The 10797-nt window shown below is 35.3% G+C and overlaps 1 protein-coding gene across 2 annotated transcripts in view; it reads right to left on the bottom strand.

The window, feature by feature from the left end:
• Positions 1–10168, bottom strand: part of LOC143357883 (uncharacterized) — a 46037-nt gene extending 35869 nt beyond the window's left edge. For both annotated transcript variants that reach the window (XM_076794541.1, XM_076794542.1), the window contains exon 1: positions 9903–10168. The gene's annotated coding sequence lies outside the window, so the exon portion shown is untranslated. The remainder of the gene's footprint in view (positions 1–9902) is intronic.
• Positions 10169–10797: the final 629 nt, after the last annotated feature.

A 10797-nucleotide genomic window follows, 5' to 3' on the forward strand; every position in this document is an offset into this window, starting at 1 on the left:
AAGACAATGTCGTGTAAGAAACAAAGTATCAATTGAAAGATACAATACGGTATTTCTAAGAAATTTATGTCAAGGATCTAATAGAGAGCAAGGACGATGGTACACATACGTATTCCATAAAAAACGATTTACTTCCATTGAGACAAATAAATCTGTACCTATTAATATTTCCAGTAATAATTATTATGAGGGTAAATTAAATTGTAGAATTCCTTTCTCTCCAAAAGATGCAGAAATATTTTTGTAATTAATACACTAGCCTCAATGCAAACAAAAAAAAATCTTTGTGACAAAAATCTTGGCACAAAGCCCGACGCGTCAGTTATATTACAGTTGCCAAGTACTCCAAAAAGATTTGTGGAACAGCCGCTCGATTTCTCAGAGGGCTTTTTTAATGACCGCATCTCGCCTATTCTTATCTCCGGTCGCTGCCTCGAGTGGCACGTGTAGCGGCAAAAAAGGTTTTGAAATTCAAAAACAACATTATGGGAAAGAATACCAGTTCAAACAAAATTCCTTCATTTTATTTTTATTGGAAGCAATTCTAGGACAAATTTTTTCAAAATACACAGAAATGATTTTAATTTCTGATTACTTAGATTTTGTATGTACAGCAAATAAGTAAAAAAACAGTTATGAATTTATTCAATAAGAAACACTCACGTATGTCGTTATAGAATTTTAAGCTTAGAATTCTTGAGACTAGAGACAGAACTTGAAATTAATTTGTCTGCTATATTTATAATATTATAACGTATCAAAATGGAGTAATTATGACTTATTCGACAAAAATGATTATAATAAATGTTACACACATTAACGCCTGAAATAATACCAATTTCTCAAAATAGAATTTTGTACTACTCTTTAACGTTGGGTTGTGTACTATAAAATATCGGATTTCAAATGTGGTGTGTAATTTGATCGATCACATTGACCTAATGGAAATGATTACATTCGCCTTTTTTATACTTATCTTGGAAATTAAGTTTCCATACGGAAGCTGCCCTAAATCGAAATATGGTAGAAAAAAAAAATATCATTTTGCTGTTGTAAAGTTGAGAGAACACTTTCTCCTACAACTGTAAAATTCTTTTCAGTGCAAAACATTTCTTTTTACTGCAGGAAATATGTATTTTGACCAAATGACATCTACTTGATGAAAAGATTTAAGACTGGCGATATTAATGTCGTTAGAAAGATATAGCACAAAACTGTGCAAAATAGTAACAGGAAAAAGTTAACTGATTTGTGCGGAAAAGGAACAGCAACGCGTGAGTCGGAGAAACGTAATCACTAGTAATTACTCGTAAAAACACTATAATTACAATGTTAGCATGTACCGCAGTATGGTAGAACTACACAATTAGTATCCTCGTTAATTATACGAGAAGCGCGCGACCGAGATTCAACGGATAAAGAGCATGTATTACAACATCAGAAGAAAGTTAATGGCGGGTGCGCTGTTTTAAATATTTTCAAAATGTGCCTCGAGCTCGTCGTAATGGTATTGCTTTTCACTGCACTTAATTTAATTGCGCACTATCTCATTACTTGCACTATCATATATCTCAGAGAAACATTAAATTTTAAATTACTTTTATAACAAAAATTGACTCGTAGTACGAATCTATGATAATTATTGTAAAGCACGTGTCATTACACTTTCGCTATCGACGACTTTATTTCGCATAATTTCTCGTACTGGATACTTAATTATAAGAAAAATTAATGAATTAATACTTGTTAATAAACGTATGACTAACGTGTTATTAAACGCATCCTGAAACAGTGTACAGAGAAAAACTTTCAGTTGTAATGTGAAAATGAATTAAAATCCTTCAATTACAGTTCCTTCGTCCCGGAGTGTATTTAACGGATGTAAACCGTCGATCTCGATTTCCGGTATACAATCTTTACTCGATATATGTCCCAAATATTTAACCGATAATAGTCCCGAAACTATCCCCATTGTCGCGGGGTATATCCCGTGAGGGGCCGTGAATCGAGACCACTCGAGCCTCGCTGTCCTTTTCTACTTCTAGCCGATATAATAATATGTCCCTGGGTAGACCCGTGTTGTGGACATATATCGAGAAAACCCTGTAATCCAGCAATTCGCAAGGCAGCTTACGGTCTATACCCGGTTGGTTGGTCGATCCTTTTTATAAACTGGCCGCGCACCTGCGATACTTCTCATTTGCTCTCTCGCTTATCTAGGACCCGAATGACACACACGTTCACGGTTGCGCCAGGGAAGCAAGGTCAGATGGAGATCGCGAGATTAGATGGAACAGAAGAAAAGTCGCGAGGGGAAGAAGGTCGGGCGAAGAAAAGACGGGACAGAAAAAAGGAGAGAAAAAGGGAACGGAACGGAGACGGAGAGGACCGAGAACGAGAGAAATAGAGGATGAAAGAGAAAGAGGTGTATCAAGCTAGCTGCGAGAGTTCGTTGGCCGATTGCTTGCCTTCGCTGTGTGCCTCTTCTTCTTTCCAGTCCGTTTTAGCCTTTTTTTATTCGCGAGCATCGAACACGCGTATATGGCCGCAGGCAGATGCATACGGGAGTGCCTGTTTCGTCGAGGGTGACGTCATCGATCGACAAATCTACCCAGGTGAGTTCAGGTTGCTTGGTGCAACCTCCGTTCCGTTCCGTTCCGTTCCCTTCCGCCTCCTTTCCGACGCGACGGGTGCGCAAAAGTAACCCTGCGTCAATACCGCCAATCGTTTGAAAATATTCGTTTTAATTGGAAGGGCACCCGCCGCTTAATCGTGTTTACGATTTGCATAATGTGCCGCAGCAGTACCCGCGGAGCAAAGAGCCGAAACGTTTCTTCGGCTTACTATGAAACACACTAATAACGCGCGCACATATATTTCAGGGTTATGAGTAAAAGTTAGTGTCACATTAGGTAGCTCTTTCATCATGCTTCCCGACGTTTGAATTAATAATGGGGGACAGAATCTTGAAGAAAGTGTGATGAGACTGACTAAAGACATTGGGCGTTATAAAATATTATATGCGAATAACTACGCTCCTATGGAGAGCAATGAAATATTATAGCTTCATAACTGATTACGAGATTGCGGATATTTATTAACCAGTTAGCTGTTTTTGACGAGCATACTCGCCATGAAGAAATGGCAATATGTATTTTGTGTTATGACGAGTACACTCGTCATGCGTAAAAAGTACTTACAATTTGCTACTTATAATTGTAATTTTAATGAAAACTAAAATATATTCGTAAACTTCAAGATGTTTGAAATATTTGGAAGCCAAGACAAAATAAAAAGAACAAATAAAAATATGTAAATAATTATTATGAAAAAAACTGTATTCAATGATTTTTCTGTAAATGTATTGCTTCCTTTCGATAGTCATAAGTGACCCGTTACAGGTTCATATGCAGGGTGTCCCAAAAATGTACTTCCTTGAAAGGGGTGATTCCTAAGATCATTTGAAATAACTTTTTCCTTCGCGAAAATGTTCTACAACTTAATTCCGTATTATAACAGCCACACATACTCTGTCTTTAACGAGTATACTCCTCATCGCTTAAATGTTGTAACGCAATTTAGGCACACATTTTTCAAAGAGGTCGCAACAGCTAAATGGTTAATTTTCTCGCACGTCCTAACATGCGAAACATAGTAAAACAAAGATTTTAAGGCTTACATTTTATTACTGCATACATGTACACATATGTTAATATGTATTAGATTTTGTATGGCTTTGTACTTTTTCTGTTCAACAATATTTGTTCGTGACTTTGTTTTACATTATTCAATGACATTTCATTCAATTATATCGTTCCACTTTTAATAATTAGACTTAATGACTTTCTTATAGGTGAAATGAAATTAAAGAAAAAATGATGAACACAAAAAGATTTTCGTAGATTCACTTTTCTATAAGTTGCTGTGTTTTAGAATAGAAATTTTGCTTAAGTTCACAGTCTACTGATTAAAGGATCATAGTATCTTTAGCAAATTATTTGGTTTCTAGCAATAAATAAATAATAATATCTTTAGCAAAAATATGCTCATAATATTTATGAAACACACTGTATGTACAGAGATAAGAAGGTATAAAGTATTTTTGATCCGGGATTGCCAGCAAATACGAATGCAATTGTAATAGCAAACATAACAAAATCGTATTTCTCAAAGCACAATATGTAACAGCTTCCTTTTTCTACTGAAAACGTAAATATTATGCGTGCAGAATAGACCAATCAGGAAAAAACCAGAAAATGCTTTGAACAATGCGCATAGCCCACGTAAAGAAACATTAGCAGTGCGAATGGATGCATCTACGATTGGATGAACTCGGGGTTGGCTCGTCATTAACGTGTGCCCGATGAGATCGCATGTTATCCGAGTTAGTATCCCAACAATAAGATCAACAGTCGGACAATGCAATTATCGTTACCGTCGTATCCTTTTACGCTCGCGAAGTATGAGACAGTGTTTCAGCCATAAGTTAAGACCATCCATTATACGGTTGTTCGCCATTTTTGTACATACAAATTGCTACTCATTGTTCGCCGTATAAGGCGCTGATCGGCTAATATTTAAATCGATTCAATCGGGACAATAAGAAAACGGGCAACAATTTGGAAATAGCAAAAAGAATTAAATACTTTAGAGACTCCTTTTCCTTTTGAAAATTAATGATGTAATACTGTTTGCAAAAATTAAATGTGTGCATAAATTAATAGGAAATGAGAAAGCAGAATTAAGAAAAGTATAGAGAATAGTAAAAATACAGTCTTCACTCGACATATGTCCCAAATATCTAGCCGATAAAAATCATACAGCTATCTGCACTGCCGCGGGGTATACCCCGTAAGGGGCCAAAAAGCTCAAGTGGCCGCTAAAGAGTGTAAATATAATATAGGTCAGTTATATCGGTGTGAGACCAGGAGATCGCCATTAATCCAATAACAAAACTTCTTTATTTTTCATTATTTTTAATGAGATTTTAACCAATATATTTGTGGAATTTTTCTGATTAAAATGATACCAAACACGATACAATTCGGATCATATTTACACTAATTTTCCGTTAATATAATTGTAATGGGAGGTAACTTTCATCGTTCATTACACAAGTAAATATCATTGGAATTGTGTCATATTTGGTGCCATTTTCATTAGAAAAATTCCACGAATACATCACACGAATATGTTGGTAAAAGTCCCATAAAATGCAATGAAAAATAAAGAAGTTTTGTTAGTTTACACTTCTCGGCGACCGAGGCTACTCGAGCTTCGCTGTCCTTTTCTACGTTCGGCAGTGTATTAAAGAATAGTATCTTCTAGCTGATATATGTCCCTGAATAGATTCGTGTTGTGGACATATATCGAGTAAACACTTTATAGAAACAGATGGGATCATATGTAATGAATAAAAGAACCGTATCATGTATATACTGGTTCCTTTTTCGGTGACCATTTTTGCTTACGTGACGAGAGAATTTTTTCCACGTAACGCATTTTAGGTACAAAATGTTTACCTAATTTCACTCGGCTAGAATGCATCATAATCACAACAGTTCTGCGTTGCAATGTAAATAAATATTTACCGGACCACGTGAAAACAATTATTGTATACACATTTTGAATAGCACGCGATTGTTATCAGATCACTGCACCATTTCCATTAAAAGTTTCTGTACACACAATCCACCCAGTATCATTAAACAATAGGACATTATCAAGTATTATGCTACTCTTAGTGTCTCCTAATCCGTATCACTCTATTTTTATTTGAAATCCAGACAGCGTGTCGCAAAAATGTTGTATTTCCTTGAAAGGGGTGGTTCCTGAGATCGTTCGAGGCAACTTTTCTTTTGCGAAAATTTTCTTCGCAACTTTTTTAAGGAGTTATTAACGAAAATTACTGACCAATTAGAGCGTGATTACAGTGGACAGATCCTGGCTTGGCCAATGTCAACGCCTCTCCTCGGACCGGAATTCGTCCGCTGTTTGGTCCGTATTTTAATAACTCCTTAACGAAGCTGCAGACAGCATTTTCGCAAAGGCAGAAGTTTGTTCTGATGAACACACTTTGGTTTTCTTATAACCAGTCAAAGAAACAGTTTAAAGCAACTATACAATATTCTTGTTTTATTGATGTACAGCAGTTTTATCATTAGACTGCAAATGTGAACGTAAAATATTTTCACAAGCAGACTCGACTACATTTTATTATAGTTTTATATTTTTTGATTTTAAGAATTGTTAAAGGCTGCGTAAAGATCACATTCTAGTTATTACAAATACAAATCTTTAATTTCTGAAAGCAACTAATACATATTTATAAAAATAGTGCTATCTCCAATTTCTTTTATTTTTTAATACCCACCCCACTTTTTCCCCTGTACGCTTAATCTGAAAAATTCAATATAACCATCGGCCCATTTGTGATTAAACTAAAATTAGATTGAGCTAAACCTGAGGTAGTTTGCTCTGTCTTTATAAATATTTATTTTCGGTAATTTTATTCTCACAAAATATCATTATAATTATAAAAGTAATAATAATTTATAAAAGTAATTCCTTGAATGGACTGTAAGGCACCACTAAAAATTGCTGTATCATTGTTCAAAATATTTTTTACATTATTAAAATTGTTTGTATTTAATGAACTACTAAACATTTCAGTATTGTACGAGTACATTGCACCATTTTCGTATGTATAACATGAAAAAAATATATATATAGAAGGTGGGAAGAAATGTTTCGTTTTGGAATTAAAATAGCTTTGAGTGCAAAGGGTTAAATTTGTTTCCACTGGTTGGATCCTTATATTCATTCCAGGGAAGGGAATTCAGCAATGATTTATCACTAGCTACTACGATTACGGAAGATGCAAATATGTGAAATGCATCTATGGATACGAAACGTACGCATTTCTATAATTTGTACTCGCATATTAGGCGTATTCACGAAATCAATGACTTTTAAATACCTATGCACAGAAACGTTTACAGGTTCTTTTAATCGTGATAACGAAGATTTAGGATTACTGTCAGATTTCTGTAAAATGAAGCGAATTCGGTTCGCTTATCATTAGATAAACAAGGCTTTTAGATAAACAAATTTGTAATCACAATCGAATCAAATTTCAATAGTTATTAAAATTGCAGATTGAATTTAGTGCTATATATAAATTACGTTCAATTGTAATTGAATGTTACACATGATATAATATTGGGCTGTAATATAAATTCGTTGAGTTGCAAATATGTTCTAATTTTAACAATTTAGTTATGATTCATTGTAAGTGTACATACGTAACTGTGATGGTAAAAGGAGTCACTCCCAGCCAGGAATCATACAATTGATTAAATGTAATTTTGTATTTTATTAATAAATAGAAAGAGATATCCAACATAATCGGACGTATTTATCTTGCGACCCAATAATTTTAATCAGATAGACTTAATACATGTTTCAATAATAATATTTAAAATTTCTGGAATTTGTAGTAAACTATTATATGTATACTAAGTCGAAAATTTACCTTTTACGGATTTAACTAAAGAACAAGTTTAAATAACAAAATAACCCTCAAACGGTAGACCATTTTAATATAATTGAGTATGTTTACAAATGTTTTCTTTACCAATATTTAAAACGTATTTTTGGAGTTGTTTCTCGTAGACACGTTAATCTTTTTATTGTTCCTAACGTAGCAGCTCTAATTTAATTAGCTCGCTAGAAAGAGTACTTGAATGACGATTTTGATACTCTGGGTCAAAATAGACTCCGATTCCACCATTGCACAGTGATGCAAAGACCTAAAAAAACGCGGTAATAATTCGTTTACTATATAAACGCCATTTTAAAAAATTTATGTAGCCGTATTGAAACACATTAATCACGATAGAACCTACAAAAAACGGACATTAAAAACAATTTTCGAATTGCCGCGATTTAACCTAGCTTATCATACGTTGCGTTCTACGTGTCTGAAGTTGTCCAACGGAGTCGAAATTTTATTTTGATGCCCCAAGGCTAACTGTCTCGCGACATTCGACATCATGTAAACAATCGACACTCTTCGATCCCACCAGTTGACGTGCCGTCCGTTCACAGAAATCGAAATTTGAACGATCAAAGTAGGGTAAGGGGCCGAGTTACATACTGTGCCTATATTAATTATTCTTATTTTTAAAGCATAATGAATGTTAAAAAAGAGATAATGAATGTTTTACATTAAAATCAGTAAATATATATCCTACATATCGCTTTCTAAATATTCATTATGCTTTAAAAATAAATATAATTAATATAGGCACAGTAGTTGGGTCTAGCAACCTTGCACTAGCCCAGCTTCTACGCAACGAGTTGTGTAACAGTAATTTAGTAATATACAAAAGTAAAGGGAGTTTCAATCGCGAAAAAGAGAGAAAACACTAGCGCGTTTCGCAAATATTATCCTAATTGGTCACAGGTTGACAAAGGAATGACGGTTGCTATTTAAAGCATCTCTCAACAGCAGCAGTAGCCAAAGCTGAAAGCGCGACAAACAGGTTCATAAATCTCAAAATAAAGAGCAGCATTTTCGAATTTACTTCTGAAAGAGTTGGGGGCCACTTTCATTTACAGCTTTGTAACAGGATTCAACTTCTCACTTTCTGAACATTTCGACTGTCAAACCAGCAACTTCAAAAATTCCATAAAATCAAAGTAATTTATTCAATGAAATAAAAATTGATAAATTAAAATGTTTAATCCTGAGCAGTCCTTCTTCAATTTTCCAGATTTTAACCAAATTTGGTATAATGAATATGTAAGCGTAAAAATTAATATTTAAATATGGATAAATAATTCCGTCACCCGCATATGGATGACAAAGCAGTCAAGCTGTTAAAATGGAATCGAGAATTTGAACTATTTAACTGTTTGTCTGAATGACCGAAGTCAGCTTTTAATATTTATTATATTTCGTAAAAAAAAAGAATCTGTAAGAGAATACCGCAGAATTCAAAATGAAAGGTCCACGACGTTATAATAATAACAATGTTATTATTATTATTTATTGTGGTAAGACTTGTGTCTAATACAAATTCTGCTTCCTATTGTGCGCGCGTGTGAAGGCATACTTACATTACACGTTGTTGCCTACAGTTACGAAGGCCTAAAAATTATCACTGAGATCCAATTACTGTGCCTATACTAATTATATTTATGTTTAAAATGTTGAATTAATATAGGCACAGTAATTGGTACCCCCACAGTAATTAGGTCCCTTAGCCTATATTATCTAATTCCAAATTTCTACGGAATGTCATTAAATATTAATAATTTTGATATATTATTCAATGTTATTCCTTTGGAAATTAAGACGGTAAAAATATACACGTCGGAGTTTTTATGTTAGAAGAAATGTTTGCATAGTAAACGTATATAATTCATAGTAACTTTTCATGCAAATCGAAGAGAGCTATCCTCCTCGTCTCTCCTCGCGATCTTCAGGCATCATTTCATTGAGCTATATGTATCAATCGGTAACTGTGACTATTAGCAAAAACAACACAGGAACCAAGATGTTTTTTTCATGGTTTTGTCACGCTCGCTTTCATAGATGTAATTTACCGGCAAAAATTAAAAAAATAAACATCAAACACACACACACACACACACACACACACACACACACACACACACACACAATCCAAATTAAACAATCCGACGGATAACTCATCGACAAGATATCGATCTGAAAACTATTTTCCTTTCCAAAATTCCACGCCGAATGAACACCACGCTATTCGTTTCGCAAAAACGCGTCGATAATTGACAAAAACTATCATCGCCACCGGCACGTCACGACACGACCAAGTCCAAGGAGGGAATCGACAAGAGAAAAAAAAAAGTTCACTCACCTCTGACTAGAAGGATACTCCACAGAATCAATGCATGCTAAACCAATGAACGATTCATTCAGCGAAGGAGAATCGCCACCGATCGCAATTTCACAGAGAACGCGAAATCCTTTGACTGACGAGCTTCACTGTTCGAAAATATTTCCACGCGGATCGACGCGTTGCGAATTATGTATAATACCGTGTGATCTGTGACGTGATCTATTGATGGACGAAATAAATATATCGGATATCGGAGCGCAGATGCGTACACCGGCACGACTGTGTCGAAACTAGCGAGGCGAGCGGCGGCGAGGCAACAGCGAGCGAGGCAAACGAGTGGCGGCGCGGCGTTGCTGCCTACGCGCGCGGCACGGTGCGGCACGGCTCGAATGCACGTGGGCAAAGGGGAAGGAAACGTCGAGGGCCTGCACTCCTGTCTACGTTGCTATACCTGTAGCTGTAGCTGTTACCTGCAGATTGTAGAAGGTAGAATAGGTAAAGGTAGTAGGTATTCGCCGCGTATAGCATTTCGCTCGATGGGAACCAGGGTGGTGTAAATCATTCGCGCCCTTCGCGAAGTTATTCATTTTTCCGTTTCACCTTCTGCTTTCTTCCAAAGATTCCTTCCGAACGAAGCCACGGTTAAGATGCACTGGCGAACGAATTCATACGATACGGGCAAAAAGCATTTCAGAAAACATTCGAATGACGAATACATTCTCAACTTGTAATTTATTTTCTTTTCTCAAATGCGAAACGTATTTAGATGTTGTATTCCATTGTTATGTCATTACTAGACAAATATCTGTAAAATGCAAGAAGACGAATACAATAAAAATCAATCAAAATACTTGTATCTCCTTCAGATTTATATCAAATAATTCATGAAAATGAGAACTTGCATGAAGATTCG

Source organism: Halictus rubicundus, chromosome 10, assembly GCF_050948215.1.
Source record: "Halictus rubicundus isolate RS-2024b chromosome 10, iyHalRubi1_principal, whole genome shotgun sequence".
NCBI lineage: Eukaryota > Metazoa > Arthropoda > Insecta > Hymenoptera > Halictidae > Halictus > Halictus rubicundus.